Below are 27,928 nucleotides of genomic sequence, written 5' to 3'. Positions count from 1 at the left end.
GACGGCGACGCTAGCGACGGGTTGGTGCTTGGACGAAGACGAAGGGGGTGGACGGGTGGCGGCGGCGGCGGCGGCCTGACGGCGGCGGCGACGAGGTTAGGAGTGCGGCGGCGGTGCTCGAAGTAGGCGAAGAACCCTGGTAGCGAGACTAAGACCGGCACGGACGGTGGCGTTCCTGCGCCAAGGAAGACGGCGCGGCGCATACCATGGGAGGTCGACGCGCTGTGACGGCGAAGCGGACCGCGGGCCGTGGCGCTATGGCCCGAAGGGGCAACGCAGCGGCGGCAGTCGGGTCGGGGCGATGGCGGGGACCGCGGGCCGCGACACTGCGGCCCGAAGGGGCGACACAACGGCGGTTCGCGAGTCGGTGCAACCGCAGGGACGGCCTTAGGGCGGGGGGGGGGACCACGTATCGCGGCACTACGGGCCGAAGGGGCGAAGCAGCGGCGACGCACGAGTCGATGCAGCCGCGAGGAGAACCACGGGGCGGCGGCGCTGCGGCCCGACGGGGCGACGCAGCGGCAGCCTGATACTCGATCGGTGGAGAGGCGCGCTGAACTCGGGGACGGTCTTCACGGGACCTACGGAGACGCGCGTAACCGAAGGGCCAGGCCGGTCGCGCGACGGAGATGAGGCAGATCGCGGCGGCGAGCGGGTGATCAAGCCGATCGCGCGCGAAGTCGGGGACGCCGCTCGGTGGAGCCGTGGTGGCGGCGGAGTCCGAGATGAAGCCGGCGAGGACGGACGGCATGGGACGTCGTGCGGACGAGCTTGTCAGCACCGGCACCCAGGCTGCCAAAGCAACGCCAGCGCCCGGGCAGCGAGGCCCGAGCGACCAACGGAGCAGCGGCGCCTGAGTTGAGGCTGCCAACGAGCCTGACGCCGCCGTCCCGACGCAGCCAAGGACGAGACCGGTGAGGTAGACCACCGGGCCGCCGTGCAGACGCGATGGGGGCGGGTGATGTGGATCAATGGGCAGGCCGGTGTGCGAGCGACGGCTATGATTGGCCGTCGCATGGCATGAGGCCGCCGGGTCGGGCCGATGCAGGTGTTCCGGTCGAAGCAGGGCGGTGACGGCCGGCGCAGGGCGACGGACGGACCAACGCGCGGACGGCGGCTTGCCCTGACGGGCCGCCTTGGCGCGCGTGGCCGCCGGGTCGGAGGATAGGCCGGCTAGTCGCGCCGGGGTCGGAGTAGACATGCTCGGGGTCGACAACGGCGATGGACGACACAAACCAATCAAGAATAGATAGAAAAACCAAAAAGAAACCACGCGAACAAGATGATCGGCGGGAGAGAGAAAACCCCGGAGCAAGGCTCGGGGAAAAGACTCTCTAGGGCAGCCGGTCAACACGACCGGCGGACGAACTCTAGGTACGGGCGGCGCGGCCCCCGACGGCGGTCATGGAGGCCGACCGCCCCGGGGGCGGCGCGCGGATGCGGCGGCGGCGGCTAGGGTTTAGGATCGACTTGCAACAGATATCATGTTAGAAAGAAAAGAGGTTTGATGGAATAGTTCGTTGTATTGCTTGAGCCTCGTGGGCATTTACATATAGAAGTATATGATCTATTTAAAATACAAGATAAGTCAGAATATTCTTAGTTTATCCTATTTTTTCTAATACAATCACGTTACTCAATATGTGCGTTCAGATAAAAATGTCTCGATGGAAGCGTGCAGGCATTGTAGCTGCACATGTCCACGAGGATCGCCAGGTCTGACAGCAGAGAAACATTATTAAGTCTGGTTGCGTCCCATGAGAGAGGTTGCTGTTGAGATTAATTCGGGCATAAATCCCCGAGTCAACAACTATGCACACAAAGGCACAAGCATAGATTGGTATGGGTGCTACTGCCTTCTTCTACCTCCTGCTGTCCCTCTGGCTCTGGGTTCAGGATGCAACTGCAGCTGATCTTGGCTTCACAAGAAGTGATTTCCCACGGGAATTCGTCTTTGGAGCTGGAACCTCGGCATACCAAGTAATCTTTTTCTCGTTTGGGCTGAAGTTCTGGCGTGCTTAGTTCACCGGGTGCCGTCGCCAGTTTAATCAATCTTGATGTGTTTCTTTTGCATGTATAGTATGAGGGTGCCGTTGCTGAGGATGGCAGGAGCCCAAGCAGTTGGGACACTTCCACTCACGCAGGTTGGTTGCTACTCCTACTTGTTTGTGAAACAAGCATAACTAGCTAGTTTTCCGGTGCTGCAACTACATTTTGTTTTAGCATGGGTGCATATTATTTGTGGGCATTTTATATTTATTTTTATTTCAAGTGCCTAAGAAATAGAACCTTGCGCACTGTAGTATAAATATTTAAAACCAGTTCTTTCTTGGCACAACAGTTTTACGGAGCATCTCTGTTGCTAGTTACTAACATGTTTACGGAGCCCAAGCAGCTGGGACACTTTCACTCACGCAGGTTGGTTACTAACATGTTTGCTAAATTTGTCTCTAGTTTTCCAGTGCTGCAGCTACATTTTCTTTTAGCATGAGTGCATATGACCTGACCATGGATATTTCACAATGCGTAACAAATGACACCTTGAGCAATTTGTGATCAGTTTTGCCTGATGCGTCGAGTGGATATTTGAGACGACTGCCCTCTTGGTGGAACAATTTACACAGCATTTATGTTGCTGAGCATAACTAAATTTAGTGTTATTGGCAATAGCCAAGACCTGAACCTCATGTGGTTGACCAATCACAGTTAGGTCAATTTTGACAGCTAGATTTTTTACATTGCAGGCAAAATACCAGACAAAAGCACGGGAGATGTTGCTGCAGATGGGTACCACAAATACATGGTAAATAATATGGGCCCCTGCAAAACATTGAGCGTTTCTCTTATGAATGAAATTTGGCTTATCTGATTTTGCAGGAGGATGTGAAGCTCATGTCTGAGACGGGTCTAGAGGCCTATAGGTTCTCCATCTCCTGGTCAAGGCTCATTCCAAGTACAGAAACTATCATGGCCTTCATCAGAACAAATTGCTTTAGTTTTCTAATTTATCTCGTTGTTTCTGGAAATTTCGGGTTTGTAGATGGACGTGGAGCTGTCAATCCCAAAGGGCTACAGTACTACCATAACCTCATTGATGAGCTAGTGAATCATGGCAAGTATTTTTATTAGATCTTTGAGCATTTAAATGTTTAACTGCAATCAATTTTTAGGTTCATACTTCATACAATCGATGTTCCTTCTCAAGAAATACATGCAAAATAAAAGTTTGAACCCTCTGGTCTCCGTGCTATTTATCCTAGGAATTCAAGTCCACATCAGACTTCACCATCTAGATCTTCCCCAGATTCTTGAAGATGAGTATGGTGGATGGTTAAGCCCCAGAATTATGTAAGTGAACATATGATTTCACTGCAGTGGCGATTTTATATGGCATTGGCATACTTAGGACATAATCATTTGTTCTATTCATATTTTTTATTCTACAAAATGCAACGAAGATTTCACAGCATATGCAGATGTTTGCTTCAGGGAGTTTGGAGATAGGGTTGCATCTTGGACGACAGTGAATGAGCCAAACATTGGTATATTGGCCTCTTATGATGTTGCTATATTCCCTCCTGGCCGTTGCTCGAATCCATTTGGAGCAACAAAGTGCACCGCTGGGGACTCTAGTGTCGAACCCCAGCTCATAATACCGTTATGGTGTATGCATCGGTTGCCAGTCTGTACAGAAAAAAATATCAAGTGAGTGGACGATCTTGTACTTACAGTTTTGGTGATGCTTATTGTTCATGAACTGTGATATTTTTTTTCGAAAAGTGGTTTTACCCCAGCCTCTGCATCAGAAAGATGCATATGGCTCATATTATTAAATAATCCAGCAACAAGTCTTCAAGTCCCGAAGTGTGAAATAAACAAATGCTCATAAGAGCTAAACAAAAAGCCACAACCGGCTGGCAAATAAAATAGGAGCACTACATGCCTATCCTATTACATGACCATCATCCAAACCGGTTGAAAATATCCCGAGCTACCATCTCCCATCGAGTAGATGCAGTAACCAAACGCTCCCTGGCCTCCGTCGGAGTGAGTAGCGACCACATACGGATCAACGTCGTGGCCCTCAAGATAACCTGCAAAAAGTGAATGTTCATTAATCTGTTAAAAACCAAATCATTTCTGCAGTTCTAGACTGCCCATAATAAAGCACAAACGCCAACACGAATGTGCTTCGCTGTATCAGAGTCAACCCCATCAAGCCACGTTCCAAATAACATGTTGATGGAAGTAGGCGGATTAATATTAAAAGCAATATGAATCGACCGCCACAGAATCTTAGCCAGCGGGCAATCAAGAAAGAGGTGTTTGATAGTTTCGTTATGGTCACAAAAACTACATCTAGCAGAGCCCACCCAGTTGCGTTTTGCCGGATTATCCTTAGTCAAAATAACTTGTTTATGCACAAACCACATAAACACTTTGATTCGCAAAGGTACCTTTACTTTCCAAACGTGCTTCGAGGAAAGAATGACGCTAGAGTTTATGACATCCAGATACATGGATTTGACCGAGAACATGCCGTTCTTAGTTAGTTTCCAATACAGCTGATCTGGCTGCTGGGACAGCTGGACATCCATCAAACGTCTTACAAGATGAAGCCAGGCCTCCCAACGATTTACAACTAGCGTCCTCCGAAAACTAATATTGAGGGGAGTGGACTGTAGAACGGTTGCAACGTAGGCTTCTCTACGTTGAACAACGTTGTACATAGTAGGATATTGAAGTGCAGAGGGAGTCTCCCCAAGCCACGTATCCTCCCAGAACCTCGTATTAGCTCCATTTCCGAGTATGAACCTTGTATTGTTGAAAAAGAGTTGTTTGACTCTCATCAAGCCTTTCCAAAAAGGTGAGTCAGTCGGCCTCACTATCACCTGGGCCAAGGTTTTAGACTGAAGATACTTATTACGCAGAATCTGAACCCAAGTAGCCTCCGTCTCGAACGAAACTTTAAACAACCACTTACTAAGGAGACATATGTTTTTGACTTCCAGATTTTCAATTCCTAGACCCCCTTGGTCCTTCGTCCTACAGATTATATCCCATTTAGCAAGCCTATACTTTCGTTTAAGATCATCACTCTGCCAAAAGAACCGAGATCGATAGAAGTCTAGCCTTTTTCATGACACCCACCGGGACCTCGAAAAAGGATAGGAGAAACATAGGCATACCGGTGAGGACCGAATTAATCAAAATTAATCGTCCTCCATATGACATGAGCTTCCCTTTCCAACAACTCAGTTTCTTCTCAAAACGATCCTCGATGCATTTCCACTCTTTGTTAGTCAGCTTACGATGATGAATGGGTATACCTAAATACGTGAACGGTAACGTGCCCAATTCACATCCGAACAATTGTTTATAAGCCTCCTGGTCATCATTAGCTCTTCCAAAACAGAGCAATTCGCTCTTGTGGAAGTTAATTTTGAGCCCGGACAATTGTTCAAATAAGCATAACAGAAGCTTCATGTTTCTTGCTTTCGCCAAGTCGTGCTCCATAAAGATGATAGTATCATCAGCATACTGAAGGATGGAAATACCTCCGTCAACTAGATGCGGAACAAGGCCACCTACCTGCCCCGCATCCTTAGCCCCTCCTATTAAAATAGTCAGCATATCAACCACTCTGTTGAATAGGATCGGTGACATGGGATCTCCTTGCCTTAACCCTTTGTGTGTCTAGAAATAGTGACCTATGTTGTCATTCACTTTAATCCCTACACTCCCTTTTTGCGTAAAGGATTCAATCTGGTTTCTCCAAGCCGTGTCAAATCCTTTCATACGCAAAGCCTATTGAAGGAAAGGCCATTTAACTTTACCGTATGCTTTTTCAAAATCCACTTTAAAAACAACACCATCTAATTTTTTTGAGTGAATCTCATGGAGCGTTTCATGCAAGACAACGCCCCCTTCAAGGATATTTCTATCTGGCATGAAAGCAATCTGGGACGGATGCACAACAGAGTGCGTAATCTGCGTAATAAGTCTGTTCGTCCCGACCTTGGTGAAGATTTTGAAACTAACATTAAGCAGACATATAGGCCTGAACTGCTCAATGCAAACGGCCTCTGTCTTCTTAGGAAGAAGAGTTATCGTTCCAAAATTCAGCTTAAACAAATGAAGCTGTCCAGCAAAAAAACTCATGAAACATTGGCATCAAGTCTCCCTTAATGAAGTGCCAACACTTTTTATAAAACTCCACCGGAAACCCATCCGGTCCTGGAGCCTTATTATTTTCCATTTGTGCGATGGCCTCAAACACCTCTTTCTCCGTAAAGGGAGCTGTCAAAATCTCATTCTCGTAAGTCTCAAGTTGAGGAACATCCTCAACCCTTGACTCATCTAAAGACACAAAATTCTCTTCCGGAGGTCCAAACAACTGCTTATAATAGTTGGTAATGTAAACTTTCAGGTTTTCTTGACCAACTATCGCTCCTTCGTCTTGTTCTAATTGGAAAATTCTCTTCTTACGATGCTTCCCATTAGCAATCATATGAAAGAATTGAGTGTTATCCTCGCCTTGGACGATTTTGCGAACTTTAGCTCGCAACGCCCACTTCAAATCCTCCTCGCGGAGAAGCTCTTTCAGCCGCAACTCCGCCTCCATCTTAGTTTCCAGCTCACTGGTACCTAAGATAGAAGTTTCAGCTTTAACTTCTAGGGTCTGAATAAGTAGAAGGAGTCGCTCCTTCTCCGCCTTATATATCCCATGCGTATGCTTAGCCCATCCACGAAGGAACCTTCGGAGATGACGAATCTTGCATTGCCATCGCTCAATGGGCGACCTTCCTCCTGAGTCTTTAGCCCACTCTCTAGCTAACAACTCGAGGAACTCTTCTCTTTCAAACCATGCAAGTTCAAACGAGAAAATATTCTTGTTACCCACATGTGTTTGAGCACCCGAGTCAACTAGTAACGGTGTGTAATCCGAGATACCTCGTGTCAACGCCTGCACTGTTACCAAGGGAAACTTTTGTTCCCATTCGACACTAGCTAAAACACGGTCAAGCTTCTCAAAAGTTGGTACCGGTAACGAGTTAGCCCAAGTGAATTTCCTACCCGAGAGCTCTACCTCTCTGAGATCCAAGCTTTCAATGATGGTATTGAACATAAACGACCATCTGCCATCAAAATTCTCATTATTCTTTTCCTCCCTTCTTCGAATAATGTTGAAATCACTCCCCACTAAGATAGGGAGCTGCTCGTTAGCGCAGACACGGACCAGATCGGCCAAGAAATCTGGCTTGAGTTCTGGTTGCGCGGCTCCGTAAACCGCCACCAAAGCCCAATCAAATCCATCTGCCTTAGTTCTGACCCGAAACTTTACCGCAAACTCTCCCAAAACTACACTCCGAACTTCCAAAGTTTTACACTTAACCCCAAGTAAAACCCCACCGGATCTTCCTCGAGGGGGGAGGCAATGCCAGTCAAAATCTACCCCCCGGATAAAGTGCTAAGAAATTGTGAAGTGAAGTTGCCTCTTCCAGTCTCAGACAAAGCCATAAAATCCAAATGATGTTCAAGAGAAGCATCCGCTAGAAACCTTCTTTTAGCCAAGTCTTTAAGACCTCTGCTATTCCAGAAAATGCCTCTCATATTTCATCATGAAATTTTTTAGAGGTACGGATCCTAGCACTTCTACGCGCAGCCGACACTGGATAAACCTTCCATTTCCAAGTCCGTTTAGGCTTAATGCGATCTTCAGATCGGTCACCACACTCAGGCTCTACAGCAATCACCAAAGACTCATCTACATGATTAGAGGTCTCATGATAGGCAAACCTGATAACCCACAAGTATAGGGGATCGCAACAGCTTTCGAGGATAGAGTATTCAACCCAAATTTATTGATTTGACATAAGGGGAGCCAAAGAATATTCTCAAGTATTAGCAACTGAGTTGTCAATTCAACCACACCTGGAAACTTAGTATCTGCAGCAAAGTGTTTAGTAGCAAAGTAGTATGATAGTGATGGTAATGGTAGCAAAAGAGTAATGAAAGCAAAGTAATATTTTTGGTATTTTGTAGTGATTGTAACAATAGCAACGGGAAAGTAAATAAGCGTAAAACAGTATATGGAAAGCTCATAGGCATCGGATAAATGATGGATAATTATGCCGGATGCGGTTCATCATGTAACAGTCATAACATAGGGTGACACAGAACTAGCTCCAATTCGTCAATGTAATGTAGGCATGTATTCCGAATATAGTCATACGTACTTATGGAAAAGAACTTGCATGACATCTTTTGTCCTACACTCCCGTGGCAGCGGGGTCCTAATAGAAACTAAGGGATATTAAGGCCTCCTTTTAATAGAGAACCGACAAAGCATTAGCACATAGTGAATACATGAACTCCTCAAACTACAGTCATCACCGGTAAGTATCCCAATTATTGTCACTTCGGGGTTAACGGATCATAACACATAATAGGTGACTATAGACTTGCAAGATAGGATCTAGAACTCTCATATATTGATGAAAACATAATAGGTTCAGATCTTAAATCATGGCACTCGGGCCCTAGTGGCAAGCATTAAGCATAGCAAAGTCATAGCAACATCAATCTCATAACATAGTGGATACTAGGGATCAAACCCTAACAAAACTAACTCGATTACATGGTGAATCTCATCCAACCCATCACCGTCCAGCAAGCCTATGATGGAATTACTCACGCACGGCGGTGAGCATCATGAAATTGGTGATGGAGGATGGTTGATGATGATGACGGCGACGAATCCCCCTCTCCGGAGCCCCAAACGGACTCCAGATCAGCCCTCCCGAGAGTTTTAGGGCTTGGCGGCGGCTCCGTATCATAAAACGCGATGATTTCTTCTCTCTTATTTTTTCTCCCCGAAAGCAATTATATAGATTTGGAGTTGGAGTCGGGGGGTCTCCAGGGGGCCCACGAGGTAGGGGGCGCGCCCCCCATCCTCATGAGAAGGGTGTGGGCCCCCTGGTCTTCATCTTTGGCAAGGATTTTTTATTATTTATTGTAATATATTTCGTGGAGTTTCAGGTCATTCCGAGAACTTTTGTTTTCAGCACATAAAACAACATCATGGCAATTCTGCTGAAAACAGCGTCAGTCCGGGTTAGTTTCATTCAAATCATACAAGTTAGAGTCCAAAACAAGGGCAAAAGTGTTTGGAAAAGTAGATACGACGGAGACGTATCAACTCCCCCAAGCTTAAACCCTTGCTTGTCCTCAAGCAATTCAGTTGACAAACTAAAAGAAATAAAGAAAAACTTTTACAAACTCTGTTTGCTCTTATTGTTGTAAATATTGTTGGGGAACGTAGTAATTTCAAAAAATTTCCTACGCACACGCAAGATCATGGTGATGCATAGCAACGAGGGGAGAGTGTGATCTACGTACCCGGTAGATCGACAACGGAAGCGTTTAGTTGATGTAGTCGTACGTCTTCACGGCCCGACCGATCAAGCACCGAAACTACGGCACCTCCGAGTTTTAGCACACGTTCAGCTCGATGACGATCCCCGGACTCCGATCCAGCAAAGTGTCGAGGAAGAGTTCCGTCAGCACGATGGCGTGGTGACGATCTTGATGTACTACTGCAGCAGGGCTTCGCCTAAGCACCGCTACAATATTATCGAGGTCTATGGTGGCTGGGGGCGCCGCACACGGCTAAGAATATGATCACTTGGATCAACTTATGTCTTTGGGGTGCCCCTTGCCTCAGTATATAAAGGATGGAGGAGGAGGAGGCCGGCCAAGGTTGGTGCGGCCAGGATGTGGAGTCCTACTAGGACTCCAAGTCCTAGTAGGAGTCCACCAAGAGGGGAGGAAGGGAGAAGGAAGTGGAGGAGAGGGAGAGGTGGCCGGCCCCCTTTTCCCTAGTCCAATTCGGACCAGAGGGGAGGGGGCGCAGCAGACCCTTGGCCCTTTCTTCTCTTCCCACTAAAGCCCATCAAGGCCCATTGCTTCTCCCGTAACTACCCGGTACTCCGAAAAATACCCGAATCACTCGGAACCTTTCCGATGTCCGAATATAGTCATCCAATATATCAATCTTTACGTCTCGACCATTTCGAGACTCCTCGTCATGTCCCCGATCTCATCCGGGACTCCGAACTCCTTCAGTACATCAAAACTCATAAACTCATAATATAACTGTCATCAAAACCTTAAGCGTGCGGACCCTACGGGTTCGAGAACAATGTAGACATGACCGAGACAGGTCTCTGGTCAATAACCAATAGCGGGACCTGGATGCCCATATTGGCTCCTACATATTCTACAAAGATCTTTATCGGCCAGACCGCATAACAACATACGTTGTTCCCTTTGTCATCGGTATGTTACTTGCCCGAGATTCGATCGTCGGTATCCAATACCTAGTTCAATCTCGTTACCGGCAAGTCTCTTCACTCGTTCCGTAATACATCATCTCACAACTAACTTATTAGTTGTAATGCTTGCAAGGCTTATGTGATGTGCATTACCGAGAGGGCCCAGAGATACCTCTCCGATAATCGGAGTGACAAAACCTAATCTCGAAATACGCCAACCCAACATGTACCTTTGGAGACACCTGTAGTACTCCTCTATAATCACCTAGTTACCTTGTGATGTTTGGTAGCACCCAAAGTGTTCCTCCGGTAAACGGGAGTTGCATAATCTCATAGTTATAGGAACATGTATAAGTCATGAAGAAAGCAATAGCAACATACTAGACGATCGGGTGCTAAGCTAATGGAATGGGTCATGTCAATCAGATCATTCACCTAATGATGTGATCCCGTTAATCAAATAACAATTCTTTGTCCATGGTTAGGAAACATAACCATCTTTGATTAACGAGCTAGTCAAGTAGAGGCATACTAGTGACACTCTGTTTGTCTATGTATTCACACATGTATTATGTTTCCGGTTAATACAATTCTAGCATGAATAATAAACATTTATCATGATATAAGGAAATAAATAATAACTTTATTATTGCCTCTAGGGCATATTTCCTTCAGTCTCCCACTTGCACTAGAGTCAATAATCTAGTTCACATCGCCATGTGATTTAACAACAATAGTTCACATCACCATGTGATTAACACCCATAGTCCACATCGATGTGTGACCAACACCCAAAGGGTTTACTAGAGTCAGTAATCTAGTTCACATTGCTATGTGGTTAACACCCAAAGAGTACTAAGGTGTGATCATGTTTTGCTTGTGAGATAATTTTAGTCACCGGGTCTGTTATATTCAGATCCGTAAGTATTTTGCAAATATTTATGTCAACAATGCTCTGCACAGAGATACTCTAGCTAATTGCTCCCACTTTCAATATGTATCTAGATTGAGACTTAGATTCATCTAGATTAGTGTCAAAACTTGCATCGACGTAACCCTTTACGACGAACCTTTTGTCACTTCCATAATCGAGAAACATATCCTTATTCCACTAAGGATAATTTTGACCGTTGTCCAGTGATCTACTCCTAGATCACTATTGTACTCCCTTGCTCAACATAGTGTAGGGTATACAATAGATCTGGCACACATCATGGCATACTTTATAGAACCTATGGCTGAGGCAAAGGGAATGACTTTCATTCTCTTTCTATCTTCTGCCGTGGTCGGGCTTTGAGTCTTTACTCAATTTCATACCTTGTAACACAGCCAAGAACTCTTTCTTTGACTGTTCCATTTTTGAACTACTTCAAAATATTGTCAAGGTATGTACTCATTGAAAAAACTTATCAAGCGTCTTGATCTATCTCTATAGATTTTGATGCTTAATATGTAAGCAGCTTCACCGAGGTCTTTCTTTGAAAAACTTCTTTGAAAACACTCCTTTATGCTTTGCAGATTAGTTCTACATTATTTCCGATCAACAATATGTCATACATATATACTTATCAGAAATGCTGTAGTGCTCCCACTCACTTTCTTGTAAATACAGGCTTCATCGCAAGTCTGTATAAAACTATATTCTTTGATCAACTTATCAAAGCGTATATTCCAACTCCGAGATGCTTGCACCAGTCCATAGATGGATCGCTGGAGCTTGCATATTTTGTTAGCACCTTTAGGATTGACAAAAACTTCTGGTTGTATCATATACAACTCTTCTTTAATAAATCTATTAAGGAATGGAGTTTTGTTTATCCATTTTCCAGATTTCATAAAATGCGGCAATTGCTAACATGATTCGGACAGACTTAAGCATAGACACGAGTGAGAAACTCTCATCGTAGTCAACACCTTGAACTTGTCGAAAACCTTTTGCGACAATTCTAGCTTTGTAGATAGCAACACTACTATCAGCGTCCGTCTTCCTCTTGAAAATCCATTTATTTTCTATGGCTTGCCGATCATCTGGCAAGTCAACCAAAGTCCATACTTTGTTCTTATACATGGATCTTATCTCAGATTTCATGGCCTCAAGCCATTTTGCGGAATCTGGGCTCACCATCGCTTCTTCATAGTTCACAAGTTCGTCATGGTCTAGTAACATGACTTCCAGAATGGGATTACCGTACCACTCTGGTGCGGATCTCACTCTGGTTTACCTACGAGATTCGGTAGTAACTTGATCTGAAGTTACATGATCATCATCATTAGCTTCCTCACTAATTTGTGTAGTAGTCACAAGAACAGATTTCTGTGATGAACTACTTTCCAATAAGGGAGATGGTACAATTACCTTATCAAGTTCTACTTTCCTCCCACTCACTTCTTTCGAGAGAAACTCCTTCTCTGGAAAGGATCCATTCTTAGCAACGAATGTCTTGCCTTCGGATCTGTGATAGAAGGTGTACCCAATAGTCTCCTTTGGGTATCCTATGAAGACATATTTCTCCGATTTGGGTTGGAGCTTATCAGGATGAAACTTTTTCATATAAGCATCACAATCCCAAACTTTAAGAAACGACAACTTTGGTTTCTTGCCAAACCACAGTTCAGATTGTGTCATCTCAACGGACTTAGATGGTGCCCTTTTAAACGTGAATGCAGCTGTCTTTAATGCATAACCCCAAAATGATAGTGGTAGATCGGTAAGAGACATCATAGATCGCACTATATCTAATAAAGTACGGTTATGACGTTCGGACACACCATTAGATTGTGGTGTTCCAGGTGGCGTGAGTAGTGAAACTATTTCACATTGTTTTTAACTAACGACCAAACTCGTAACTCAAATATTTGTCTCCGCGATCAGATCGTAGAAACTTTATTTTCTTATCACGATGATTTTCCACTTCACTCTGAAATTCTTTGAACTTTTCAAATGTTTCAGACTTATGTTTCATCAAGTAGATATACCCATATCTGCTCAGATCATCTGTGAAGTTCAGAAAATAATGATACTTGACGTGAGCCTTAACACTCATCGGACCGTATACATCAATATGTATTATTTCCAATAAGTCAGTTGCTCGCTCCAGAGAACGGAGTCTTAGTCATCTTGCCCATGAGGCATGGTTCGCAAGCATCAAGTGATTCATAATCAAGTGATTCCAAAATCCCATCAGCATGGAGTTTCTTCATGCGCTTTACACCAATATGACCTAAACGGCAGTGCTACAAACAAGTTGCACTATCATTATTAACTTTGCATCTTTTGGTTTCAATATTATGATTATGTGTATCACTATGATCGAGATACAATAAACTATTTTCATTGGGTGTGTAACCATATAAGGTTTTATTCATGTAAACAGAACAACAATTTATTCTCTTACTTAAATGAATAACCGTATTACAATAAACATGATCAAAGCATATTCATGCTTAACGCAAACACCAAATAACACTTATTCAGGTTCAACACTAATCCCGAAAGTATAGGGAGTGTGCGATGATGATCATATCAATCTTGGAACCACTTCCAACACACATCGTCACTTCACCCTTAACTAGTCTCTGTTTATTCTGCAACTCCTGTTTCGAGTTACTAATCTTAGCAACTGAACTAGTATCAAATACTGAGGGGTTGCTATAAACACTAGTAAAGTACACATCAATAACATGTATATCAAATATACTTATGTTCACTTTGCCATCCTTCTTATCTGCCAATCACTTGGGGTAGTCCCGCTTCCAGTGACCAGTCCCTTTGTAATAGAAACACTTAGTCTCAGGCTTAGGACCAGACTTGGGCTTCTTCACTTGAGCAGCAACTTGCTTGCTGTTCTTCTTGAAGTCCCCCTTCTTTCCTCTGCCCTTTTCTTGAAACTAGTGGTCTTGTCTATCATCAACACTTGATGTTTTTCTCGATTTCTACCTTCGTCAATTTCCGCATTACGTAGAGCTTGGGAATCGTTTCCGTTATCCCTTGCATATCATAGTTCATCACGAAGTTCTACTAACTTGGTGATGGTGACTAGAGAATTCTGTCAATCACTATCTTATCTGGAAGATTAACTCCCACTTGATTCAAGCGATTGTAGTACTCAGACAATCTGGGCACATGCTCACTAGTTGAGCGATTCTCCTCCATCTTTTAGCTATAGAACTTGTTGGAGACTTCATATCTCTCAACTCGGGTATTTGCTTGAAATATTAACTTCAACTCCAGGAACATCTCATATGGTCCATGACGTTCAAAACGTCTTTGAAGTCCCGATTCTAAGCCGTTAAGCATGGTGCACTAAACTATCAAGTAGTCATCATATTGAGCTAGCCAAACGTTCATAACGTATGCATCTGCTCCTGCAATAGGTCTGTCACCTAGCGGTGCATCAAGGACATAATTCTTCTGTGCAGCAATGAGGATAAACCTCAGATCACGGATCCAATCCGCATCTTTGCTACTAACATCTTTCAACACAATTTTCTTTAGGAACATATCAAAATAAACACAGGGAAGCAACAACGCGAGCTATTGATCTACAACATGATTTGCAAAATACTACCAGGATTAAGTTCATGATAAATTTAAGTTCAATTAGTCATATTACTTAAGAACTCCCACTTAGATAGATATCCCTCTAATCCTCTAAGTGATTACGTGATCCAAATCAACTAAACCATGTCCGATCATCACGTGAGATGGAGTAGTTTCATTGGTGAACATCACTATGTTGATAATATCTACTATATGATTCACGCTCGACCTTTCGGTCTCCGTGTTCCGAGGCCATATCTGTATATGCTTGGCTCGTCAAGTATAACCTGAGTATTCCGCGTGTGCAACTGTTTTGCACCCGTTGTATTTGAACGTAGAGCCTATCACACCCGATCATCACGTGGTGTCTCAGCACGAAGAACTTTCGCAACGGTGCATACTCAGGGAGAACACTTCTTGATAATTTAGTGAGATTTCATCTTATAATGCTACCGCCACTCAAAGCAAGATAAGATGCATAAAAGATAAACATCATATGCAATCAAAATATGTGACATGATATGGCCATCATCATCTTGCTTCTTTGATCCCCATCTCCAAAGTACTGTTATGATCTATATCGTCACCGGCATGACACCATGATCTCCATCATCTTGATCTATATCAATGTGTCGTCACGTAGTCGTCTCGCCAACAATTTCTCTTGCAACTATTGCTATCGCATAGCGATAAAGTAAAGCAATTATTGGATGCTTGCATCTTATGCAATAGAGAGACAACCATAAGGCTTTTGCTAGTTGCCAATAACTTCAACAAAACATGATCATCTCATACAACAACTTATATCTCATCACGTCTTGACCATATCACATCACAACATGCCCTGCAAAAACAAGTTAGACGTCCTCTACTTTGTTGTTGCATGTTTTACGTGGCTGCTACGGGCTTAAGCAAGAACCAATCTTACCTACGCATCAAAACCACAACGATAGTTTGTCAAGTTGGTGCTATTTTAACCTTCGCAAGGACCGGGCGTAGCCACACTTGGTTCAACTAAAGTTGGAGAAACTGTCACCCGCAAGCCACCTATGTGCAAAGCACGTCGGGAGAACCGGTCTCGCGTAAGCGTACGCGTAATGTCGGTCCGGGCCGCTTCATCCAACAATACCGCCGACCCAAAGTATGACATGCTGGTAAGCAGTATGACTTATATCGCCCACAACTCACTTGTGTTCTACTCATGCATATAACATCAACACATAAAACCTAGGCTCGGATGCCACTGTTGGGGAACGTAGTAATTTCAAAAAAATTCCTACGCACACGCAAGATCATGGTGATGCATAGCAACGAGGGGAGAGTGTGATCTACGTACCCGATAGATCGACAACGGAAGCGTTTAGTTGATGTAGTCGTACGTCTTCACGGCCCGACCGATCAAGCACCGAAACTATGACACCTCCGAGTTTTAGAACACGTTCAGCTCGATGACAATCCCCGGACTCCGATCCAGCAAAGTGTCGAGGAAGAGTTCCATCAGCACGACGGCGTGGTGACGATCTTGATGTACTACTGCAGCAGGGCTTCGCCTAAGCACCGCTACAATATTATCAAGGTCTATGGTGGCTGGGGGCGCCGCACACGGCTAAGAATAAGATCACGTGGATCAACTTGTGTCTTTGGGGTGCCCCTTGCCTCAGTATATAAAGGATGGAGGAGGAGGAGGTCGGCCAAGGTTGGTGCGGCCAGGATGTGGAGTCCTACTAGGACTCCAAGTTCTAGTAGGAGTCCACCAAGAGGGGAGGAAGGGAGAAGGAAGTGGAGGAGAGGGAGAGGTGGCCGGCCCCCGTTTCCCTAGTCCAATTCGGACCAGAGGGGAGAGGGGGCGCAGCAGCCCCTTGGCCCTTTCTTCTCTTCCCACTAAAGCCCATCAAGGCCCATTGCTTCTCCCGTAACTACCCGGTACTCCGAAAAATACCCGAATCATTCGGAACCTTTCCGATGTCCGAATATAGTCGTCCAATATATCAATCTTTACGTCTCGACCATTTCGAGACTCCTCGTCATGTCCCCGATCTCATCTGGGACTCCGAACTCCTTCGGTACATCAAAACTCATAAACTCATAATATAACTATCATCGAAACCTTAAGCGTGCGGACCCTACGGGTTCGAGAACAATGTAGACATGACCGAGACACGTCTCTGGTCAATAACCAATAGCGGGACCTGGATGCCCATATTGGCTCCTACATATTCTACGAAGATCTTTATCGGTCAGACCGCATAACAACATACATTGTTCCCTTTGTCATCGGTATGTTACTTGCCCGAGATTCGATCGTCGGTATCCAATACCTAGTTCAATCTCGTTACCGGCAAGTCTCTTTACTCATTCCGTAATACATCATCTCACAACTAACTTATTAGTTGTAATGCTTGCAAGGCTTATGTGATGTGCATTACCGAGAGGGCCCAGAGATACCTCTCCGACAATTGGAGTGACAAAACCTAATCTCGAAATACGCCAACCCAACATGTACCTTTGGAGACACCTGTAGTACTCCTTTATAATCACCCAGTTACGTTGTGACGTTTGGTAGCACCCAAAGTGTTCCTCCGGTAAACGGGAGTTGCATAATCTCATAGTTATAGGAACATGTATACGTCATGAAGAAAGCAATAGCAACATACTAAACGATCGGGTGCTAAGCTAATGGAATGGATCATGTCAATCAGATCATTCACCTAATGATGTGATCCCGTTAATCAAATAATAATTCTTTGTCCATGGTTAGGAAACATAACCATCTTTGATTAACGATCTAGTCAAGTAGAGGCATACTAGTGACACTCTGTTTGTCTATGTATTCACACATGTATTATGTTTCCGGTTAATACAATTCTAGCTTGAATAATAAACATTTATCATGCTATAAGGAAATAAATAATAACTTTATTATTGCCTCTAGGGCATATTTCCTTCAAATATGTCAAGCTAGCATTCAAGTTTTCAGTAAAGATTATAACTAACCACATTTGCAATAACGCATAGGTCTCAAGTTTACTCATATCAATAGCATAATCAACTAGCAAGCCATAATAATAAAACTCGGATGACAACACTTTCTCAAAACAATCATAATATGATATAACAAGATGGTATCTCACTAGCCCTTTCTGAGACCGCAAAACATAAATGCAGAGCACCTTTAAAGATCAAGGATTGACTAGACCTTGTAATTCATGGTAAAAGGGATCCAATCATAGCCACACCCAATATAAATTAACAATAATGAATGCAAATGACAGTTGCCTCTCCAGCTAGTGCTTTTTAATAAGAGGGTGATAACTCAACATAAAAGTAAACAGATAGGCCCTTCGCAGAGGGAAGCAGGGATTTGTAGAGGCGCCAGAGCTCGATTTTGAAATAGAGGTGAATAACATTTTGAGAGGTATACTTTCATTGTCAACATAACAACCAAGAGATGACGATATCTTCCATGCTACACATATTATAGGCGGTTCCCAAACAGAATGGTAAAGTTTATACTCCCCCTCCACCAACAAACATCAATCCATGGCTTGCTCGAAACAATGAGTGCCTCCAACATACATCAGGTCCCAGGGGGAGTTTTGTTTGCAATTATTTTGATTTAATTTGCATAAAGCATGGGACTGGGCATCCCGGTGACCAGCCATTTATCTCGTGAGTGAGGAGCGGAGTCCACTCCTCTTGAGAATAACCCGCCTAACATGGAAGATACAGACAACCCTAGTTGATACATGAGCTATTCGAGCATACAAAACAGGATGATTATTTGAAAGTTTAGAGTTTGGCACATACAAATTTACTTGGAACGGCAGGTAGATACCACATATAGGAAGGTATAGTGGACTCATGTGGAATAACTTTGGGGTTTAAGGAGTTTGGATGCACAAGCAGTATTCCTGCTTAGTACAGGTGAAGGCTAGCAAAAGACTGGGAAGCAACCAACTAGAGAGCGACAACAGTCATGTACATGCATTAAAATTAATAAACATTGGATGCAAGCATGAGTAGGATATAATCCACCATGAACATAAATATCGTGAAGGCTATGTTGATTTGTTTCAACTACATGCGTGAACATGTGCCAAGTCAAGTCACTTAAATCATTCAGAGGAGGATACCACCCTATCATACCACATCATAACCATTTTAATAGCATGTTGGCACGCAAGGTAAACCATTATAACTCATAGCTAATCAAGCATGGCACAAGCAACTATGATCTCTAATTGTCATTGCAAACATGTTTATTCATAACAAGCTGAATCAAGAACGATGAACTCATCATATTTACAAAAACAAAAGAGGTCGAGTTCGTACCAGCTTTTCTCATCTCAGTCAGTCCATCATATATCATCATAATTTCCTTTCACCTACACGACCAAACGATGTGAATAATAATAAGAGTGCATGTGCATTGGACTAAGCTGGAATCTGCAGGCATTCAATAAACAAGAGAAGACAAGGCAATATCGGCTCTTCTGTCAGATAAACAATAATGCATAAAAGAGCCACTTCAACAATTTAATCATGGTCTTCTCCTACTGACCCCCAAAGAAAGAAAAGAAATAAAACTATTCACATGGGAAAGCTCCCAACAAGCAAAAGAAGAACAGGAAATATTTTTGGGTTTTCTTTTTAATTACTACTACAAGCATGGAAAGTAAATCAATTAAGAGCTACAACTAATTTTTTTGGTTTTTTCTTAAGGTTTATTAAACACACAAGAAGAAAGCATAAAAGGAAATAAACTAGCATGGATGATACAATGAAAAAGTATGAGCACCGACATCTAGCAATGAGTGTGTGTGAACATAAATGTAATGTTGGTGAGAAATATGTACTCCTCCAAGCTTAGGCTTTTGGCCTAAGTTGGTTTATGGCCACGGCTGGCCTGGCTGATATCCATAATAATAGTTGGGGTCGTACTGCGATGAGGAAGAAGAAGGCTCCGATTGCCACTGGCTGGCAATCATCTCCGGATCCCACTGATAGTTAGACTGTCGTGAAGGATCAAATTGTGGTTCCGGTTCTGGCTCCTCGGCTGGTGCAGGGTTCCGGTATGCATGGATAGCCGTCAACGGAACAAGGTACTTGCCTACAGTCAAATCAAACAAAGCAGGAGCAGGCAAGGTAATGGTCTCAGGATGATGTTTATTAAAGAACAATTGATATTTAAGCTCTCCTGCCCTATTCTTAACAATGAAATCATGTGCCACCATACTTTTATAATCTAAATAAACACGAGGCAACACTTTTTCTTCCTTCTTAGCATGCCTAATAGGTATGTTAAAATGTGCAGCTAGGCGTGTAGCATAGATGCCTCCAAAGATGGGACCCTTAGTACGGTTCATACTTAACCGTCTAGCAATAATGTCGCCCATACTAAAAGTGTTATCACTGTATAAACCTTGGAGCAAAATAATAATATCAGAGATACTAAGGTTTCCACAGTTTCCGCGACCAATTAAGCAACGACTAGCAAATAATGCAAAGTAACGTAAGACAGGAAAATGTATGCTAGTGATTCATGCATCGGAAACCTTCCTAGTTTCCCCTACAGTGATAGTATTAATAAATCCCTCCACGTCATCATGATGTGGTTCTTCTGTCTTGCCCCCAAAAGGGACTAAACAAATCCGACAGAAATCATAAAGTGACATCTCCTTATGCTCATCACATAAATGAAACTCCACCATAGGTGGTGAGTTCCTAGAATGAAAATGAAAGTTTTGCACAAAGGTATTTGTGAGCAAGAGATACTGATCGCATTGGTCGTGGAGGAAAGCGGTGAGGCCTGGATTATGAGCCAATTCATGAAAATCTTCATAAATCCCGGCTGCTCTCAAGAAATCCTCGGAAGGCCATTCACACGCCCGAACCTCCGCGGTGCGCGGCAAATTATACTTAGGCTTCGGTGCCTTTTCCTTCGAGCTTTGGCTCAATGAGCCCCTCAATAATCTCCTCATCATTTTCTGAAAATTCTGAAATTTTTAGTAACTTCAAAATAAAAGTAAACCAAACTCAATAATATTGATAGCAACTACTCCTACAAGTGCCTAGGGCCTATATCATGCATCAAAACTACTTTTGACCATATAAATTTGACATGCAAGCTCAAGAATAGGGTCACCTAAGTAGAAAAAATTGCAATGAATAAAGCACTAGAACAAAAACTAATTGGACCAATGGAGGAGTCACATACCAAGGAACAATCTCCCCAAGCAGTTTTGTGAGAAGTGCTTTGAGCAAGGAGATCAAAAATGGCAGCAAAACGAGCTTGGACTCGGGTTTGAGCTAGTTTTTCGCGTTTGGGGGAGGTAGATGAAGTGTGTGGCTGAAAGAATAAATGGAGGAGGGCCATTGTGGGCCCACGAGGCAGGGGGCGCGCCCTCCACCCTCGTGGCAAGGTGGTTGGCCCCCCTGGTGTGTTCTTTGTTCCATAAATCCTCAAATATTCTAGAAAAAATCATATTTAATTTTCAGGGCATTTGGAGAACTTTATTTTCGAGGTATTTTTATATTGCATGGATAATCAGATAACAGAAGAAAATTATTTATTTTGTTTTATTTCAACTAAATAACAGAAAGTATAGAGAGGGTACAGAAGGTTGTGCTTCTAGTTTCATCCATCTCATGCTCGTCAAAAGGAATCCACTAACAAGGTTGATCAAGTCTTGCTAACAAACTCATTCCGATTAACATGAAGCCGGAGAAATTTTGAATAACACTAGGTTACCTCAACGGGGATATGCACATCCCCAATAATAAGAATATCATATTTCTTCTTGACAGTAGGAAGAGGAAATTCAAAACCTCCAAATATAATCGATGGAATTTTTCCGATAGAATTGATACTATGAACTTGAGGTTGTTTCCTCGAAAGGTGTACCATATGCTCATTACCATTAACATGAAAAGTGACATTGCCTTTGTTGCAATCAATAACAGCCCCTGCAGTATTAAGAAAAGGTCTTCCAAGAATAATAGACATACTATCATCCTCAGGAATATCAAGAATAACAAAGTCCGTTAAAATAGTATCGTTTGCAACTACAACAGGCACATCCTCACAAATACCGACAGGTATAGCAGTTGATTTATCAGCCATTTGCAAAGATATTTCAGTAGGTGTCAACTTATTCAAGTCAAGTCTATGATATAAAGAGAGAGGCATAACACTAACACCGGCTCCAAGATCACATAAAGCAGTTTTAACATAGTTTCTTTTAATGGAGCATGGTATAGTAGGTACTCCTGGATCTCCAAGTTTCTTTGGTATTCCACCCTTAAAAGTATAATTAGCAAGCATGGTGGAAATTTCAGCTTCCAGTATCTTCCTTTTATTTGTAATAATATCTTTCATGTACTTAGCATAAGGATTTGTTTTGAGCATATCAGTTAATCGCATACGCAAAAAGATAGGTCTAATCATTTCAGCAAAGCGCTCAAAATCCTCATCATCCTTTTTCTTGGACGGTTTGGGAGGAAAAGGCATGGGTTTCTGAACCCAAGGTTCTCTTTCTTTACCATGTTTCCTAGCAACAAATTCTTTCTTATCATAACGTTGATTCTTTGATTGTGGGTTATCAAGATCAACATCAGGTTCAATTTCTATATCATTATCATTACTAGGTTGAGCATTATTATGAACATCATCATTAACATTTTCATTAGGTTCATGTTCATTACCAGATTGTGTTTCAGCATCAGACATAGAGATATCATTTGGATTATCAGGTGGTTCAGCAATAGGTTCACTAGAAGTTTGCACAATTCTATCATTTTTCTTTTTCTTCTTTTTAGAAGAACTAGGTGCATCAATATTATTTCTCTGAGAATCTTGCTTAATTCTCTTAGGGTGGCCTTTAGGATACAAAGGTTCCTGCGTCATTCTACCAGTTCTAGTAGCCACATTAACATCATAATCATTTCTTACTATTCATCTCATTGAGCAATTCTTTTTGAGCTTTAAGTACTTGTTCTACTTGAGTGGTAACCATAGAGGCATGTTTGCTAACAAGTTTAAGTTCACCTCTAATATTAGCCATATAATCACCCAAGTATTTAATCATATCTGCATCTTGTTTTAATTGTCTACCAAAATAAGCATTGAAGTCTTCTTTCTTAAACATAAAATTATCAAACTCATCCAAGCATTGACTAGCAATTTTAGCAGGAGGGATTTCAGCTTTATCATATCTATAGAGAGAATTTACCTTTACTACCTGTGTCGGGTTATCGACGTCTAGAGGTTCTTCAATGAATAAAGGATTAAGATCATATGTTTCTTCAACAGGCGGTAAATTAAGACCATGTATTTCTTCAATAGGAGGTAAATTCTTAACATCTTCAGCTTTGATACCTTTTTATTTCATAGATTTCTTTGCCTCTTGCATATCTTCAGGACTGAGAAATAGAATACCTCTCTTCTTCGGAGTTGGTTTAGGAATAGGATCACTAATTGAAGCAAGAGCTGGCTCCGGAGGTGTCCAATTATTTTCATTTGTCAACATATTATTCAATAAGATTTCAGCTTCATCCGGTGTTCTTTCCCTGAAAAGAGAACCAGCACAACTATCCAGGTAATCTCTGGAAGCATCGGTTAGTCCATTGTAAAAGATATCAAGTATTTCATTTTTCTTAAGAGGATGATCAGGCAAAGCATTAAGTAACTTGAGAAGCCTCCCCCAAGCTTGTGGGAGACTCTCTTCTTTAATTTGCACAAAGTTGTATATTTCCTTTAAAGCAGCTTGTTTCTTATGAGCAGGGAAATATTTAGCAGAGAAGTAGTAAATCATATCCTGGGGACTACGCACACAACCAGGATCAAGAGAACTAAACCATATCTTAGCATCACCCTTTAATGAGAACGGAAATATTTTAAGGATATAAAAGTAGCGAGATCTCTCATCATTAGTGAATAGGGTGGCTATATCATTTAATTTAGTAAGATGTGCTACAATAGTTTCAGATTCATAGCCATGAAAAGAATCAGATTCAACCAAAGTAATTATATCGGGATCAACAGAGAATTCATAATCCTTATCAGCAACACAGATAGGTGAAGTAGCAAAAGCAGGGTCAGGTCTCATCCTAGCATTTAGAGATTGCTTGTTCCATTTAGCTAATAACCTTTTGACTTCATATCTATCTTTGCAAGCTAAAATAGCTAAATTAGCTTCTTGATCAAATAAATAACCCTCAGGAATAACAAGTGATTCTTCATCATCACTTTCATCTTCATAATCAGATTCAATATTTTCAATCTCTCTAGCCCTAGCAAGTCATTCCTCGAGAAAATCACTAAGTGGCATAGTAGTATCATGCATAGAGGTAGTTTCATCATAAGTATCATGCATAGCAGAAGTAGCATCATCAATAACATGCGACATATCAGAACGAATAGCAGAAGCAGGTTTAGGTGTCGCAAGCTTACTCATAACAGAAGGTGAATCAAGTGCAGAGCTATATGGCGGTTCCTTACTTCCCCTCGTAGTTGAGGGATAAATCTTGGTTCTTGGATCTTTCAAATTATTCATAGTGTCCAGCAGATATAAATCCCAAGTGACTCAAAGAATAGAGCTATGCTCCCCAGCAACGGCGCTAGAAATTAGTCTTGATAACCCACAAGTATAGGGGATCGCAATAGCTTTCGAGGGTAGAGTATTCAACCCAAATTTATTGATTCGACACAAGGGGAGCCAAAGAATATTCTCAAGTATTAGCAGCTGATTTGTCAATTCAACCACACCTGGAAACTTAGTATCTGTAGCAAAGTGTTTAGTAGCAAAGTAATATGATAGTGATGGTAACGGTAGCAAAAGAGTAATGAAAGCAAAGTAATATTTTTGGTATTTTGTAGTGATTGTAACAATAGCAACGGGAAAGTAAATAAGCGTAAACCAGTATATGGAAAGCTCGTAGGCATCGGATCAATGATGGATAATTATGCCGGATGCGGTTCATCATGTAACAGTCATAACATAGGGTGACACAAAACTAGCTCCAATTCGTCAATGTAATGTAGGCATGTATTCCGAATATAGTCATACGTGCTTATGAAAAAGAACTTGCATGACATCTTTTGTCCTACCCTCCCGTGGCAGCGGGGTCCTAATGAAAACTAAGGGATATTAAGGCCTCCTTTTAATAGAGAACCAGAACAAAGCATTAGCACATAGTGAATACATGAACTCCTCAAACTACGGTCATCACCGGTAAGTATCCCGATTATTGTCACTTCGGGGTTAACGGATCATAACACATAATAGGTGACTATAGACTTGCAAGATAGGATCTAGAACTCTCATATATTGATGAAAACATAATAGGTTCAGATCTAAAATCATGGCACTCGGGCCCTAGTGGCAAGCATTAAGTATAGAAAAGTCATAGCAACATCAATCTCAAAACATAGTGGATACTAGGGATCAAACCCTAACAAAACTAACTCGATTACATGGTTAATCTCATCCAACCCATCACCGTCCAGCAAGCCTACGATGGAATTACTCACGCACGGCGGTGAGCATCATGAAATTGGTGATGGAGGATGGTTGATGATGATGACGGCGACAAATCCCCCTCTCCGGAGCCCCGAACGGTCTCCAGATCAGCCCTCCCAAGAGGTTTTAGGGCTTGGCGGCGGCTCCGTATCGTAAAACGCGATGATTTCTTCTCTCTTATTTTTTCTCCCCGAAAGCAATTATATAGAGTTGGAGTTGGAGTCGGGGGGTCTCCAAGGGGCCCACGAGGTAGGGGGCGCGCCCTAGGGGGGGCGCCCCCCACCCTCGTGAGAAGGGTGTGGGCCCCCTGGTCTTCATCTTTGGCGAGGATTTTTTATTATTTATTGTAAGATATTCCGTGGAGTTTCAGGCCATTCCGAGAACTTTTGTTTTCTACACATAAAACAACATCATGGCAATTCTGCTGAAAACAGCATCAGTCCGGGTTAGTTCCATTCAAATAATACAAGTTAGAGTCCAAAACAAGGGCAAAAGTGTTTGGAAAAGTAGATACGACGGAGACGTATCAAAACCCCTCCTCCTCCTCCGTCTCCGGTAAAGCAGGGTCAAGATCGGCACACAAACCATCAAGAGTCCTAACCCCAAGCGCATCAATCGCCGACTCATTCATAGGTTTAACGGCAGCTATGTGACGAATCATTTCTAATGTTCGTTCAGCTTCCAAATCCATAATGTCATTAACTGACCTAGATATCTCCATATCATTATTACCAAGCGATACTCCTAGTTGTTTTGCATTGTGAACAATTTCATCATTGGTAAAATGCATAATTGAATTCGACTTATTAACAGACATACCTGTGGAGGTCTCGATGTCACGCAACTTGGCCTCCCTCATAGCACACCTCAGCTGCATGTCATCAACGTCTGGCTGCTCATGCAGCCTCCTGCTGATCCGCCTCCCCTCAGAGACAGGATCCGGGATCCCACCAAAGGCGATGACCTCCTTGCGCGAAGCTCTGCTAGGGGAAAGGCCTCCTGCCCATCCCCCAACAGCGGTGACCCGGGCCGGTACCACCGGCGTAGCACCACAAGACGACGACAACTCCTGCGGCCTGTCCACGGAAGTCCCACCGAAAGCCGAGACTGGCGAGACCAGCCTAGGGCGCTTCGGGGAGTGTGGCGACGAAATGGCCACGCCACCCGACCTGCCCTCCGAAGCAGGACGCGTCCTGGCAGGAGGGGATACGGCGGCCTCCTGCACGCCTGCTCCTCTGCAAGCATCCGGCGTCAAGGGAGGGAGCGCCAAGCTCGCCCTCGGCGCCAACGGCCACGGAAACTCGGAGCTCCGGGCCTCCTGCCCGTCACCTCCAACCGAGACCACCGTCGCAGCCACCTCCACCATAGCCGGGGGAAAGGTAAGAGAAGAGGGAGGGGCCTCCTGCCCCTCTCCCATCTCAACAGGCTTCGTCACGCACGGAGTCACCACAGGGCTCACAGGAACAACTCGGTCGCACCAAAGCCTAGGCGGAGCTGAGAACGCCCCCAAGGAACCAAGCTGCAAAGTGCTCATCGGGACCGCACCAGTTTAGCTTTCCTCAAGGGTGGAGGCACCATTTTAGTCATTATGCATTAACCATGTCGTAATTCATCTATTTCATAATACATGTTTCAGCATTGGCTACACACTGAGGGTAGTATTTCTTGGGGGAGTATTCGATTTATTTTGTTTAGGTTCCTGGGCCTGTCCCCTTTAAAACAGGGACATCATGTACGTAGACTCTTGTTCTCTGTTATCTAAAAAGATATTACATTCTTCTTATTTCCTTGTCATGGTGCAAATGTTTCCAAAGTATAGGCTCATAAAAAAGTAAGGAGCCTTTTTGGATGTAGGCCATGCAAAAAGGAGTTATTGGCATAAGTATGTACTACTTCTGGAGTTATCCATTGACAAATTCCACTGTGGATTTAGATGCAACTTGGAGATGTAAAGATTTCTTCTTCGGCTGGTATGATATTGTACCTCCATTTTGTCACTAGAAGCATTTAACCTGCATAATACGTGCATTGTTGAGATCTTAAGTTAAGTGTGTACTGGCAAGATACTAGATCCATTGGTGTTTGGGGAATACCCACAAGTAATGAAGAAGAATGTTGGCTCTCACCTTCCACCCTTCACGGAAGTTCAGTCTGAACTTATAAAGGGTTCTTTAGATTTTATTGGAATAAATCACTACTACTCTCTCTATGTGAATGATCGCCCTCTAGAAACAGGCGTTCGAGACTACAGCGAAGACATGTCAGTTAGTTTAAGGGGTAAGTATATTTTCTGGATAGTGATGCTAGGATTGTTGCTTAACTGCTCATAGTTGTGTACTATATGTGGATGTGCAATTCGATTGGTTTTTTGGAGTCCCTTTTTCTAGGATATGCATTCTTCATGTAACGGTTAATTATGTGGTTGCACTAGAAATTGTGTGCAACAGTACACCTGATATTCATTTTTCTGGCAACCGGTCACACAAGCAAACAAGGGGATTCCTGAATCCTGATTACCAAAAACTAAGGAG

General features: G+C 43.2%; 1 pseudogene; it reads left to right on the top strand.

Annotated features, from left to right (window-relative positions):
* The first annotated feature begins 1,784 nt into the window (after positions 1 to 1,784).
* The window catches only part of LOC123058707 (beta-glucosidase 2-like), a 27,347-nt pseudogene continuing 1,203 nt past the window's right edge, over positions 1,785 to 27,928 (top strand).

This window comes from Triticum aestivum, chromosome 3A, assembly GCF_018294505.1.
Source record: "Triticum aestivum cultivar Chinese Spring chromosome 3A, IWGSC CS RefSeq v2.1, whole genome shotgun sequence".
Lineage (NCBI taxonomy): Eukaryota > Viridiplantae > Streptophyta > Magnoliopsida > Poales > Poaceae > Triticum > Triticum aestivum.
This window is presented reverse-complemented; position numbering and strand designations above follow the sequence as displayed.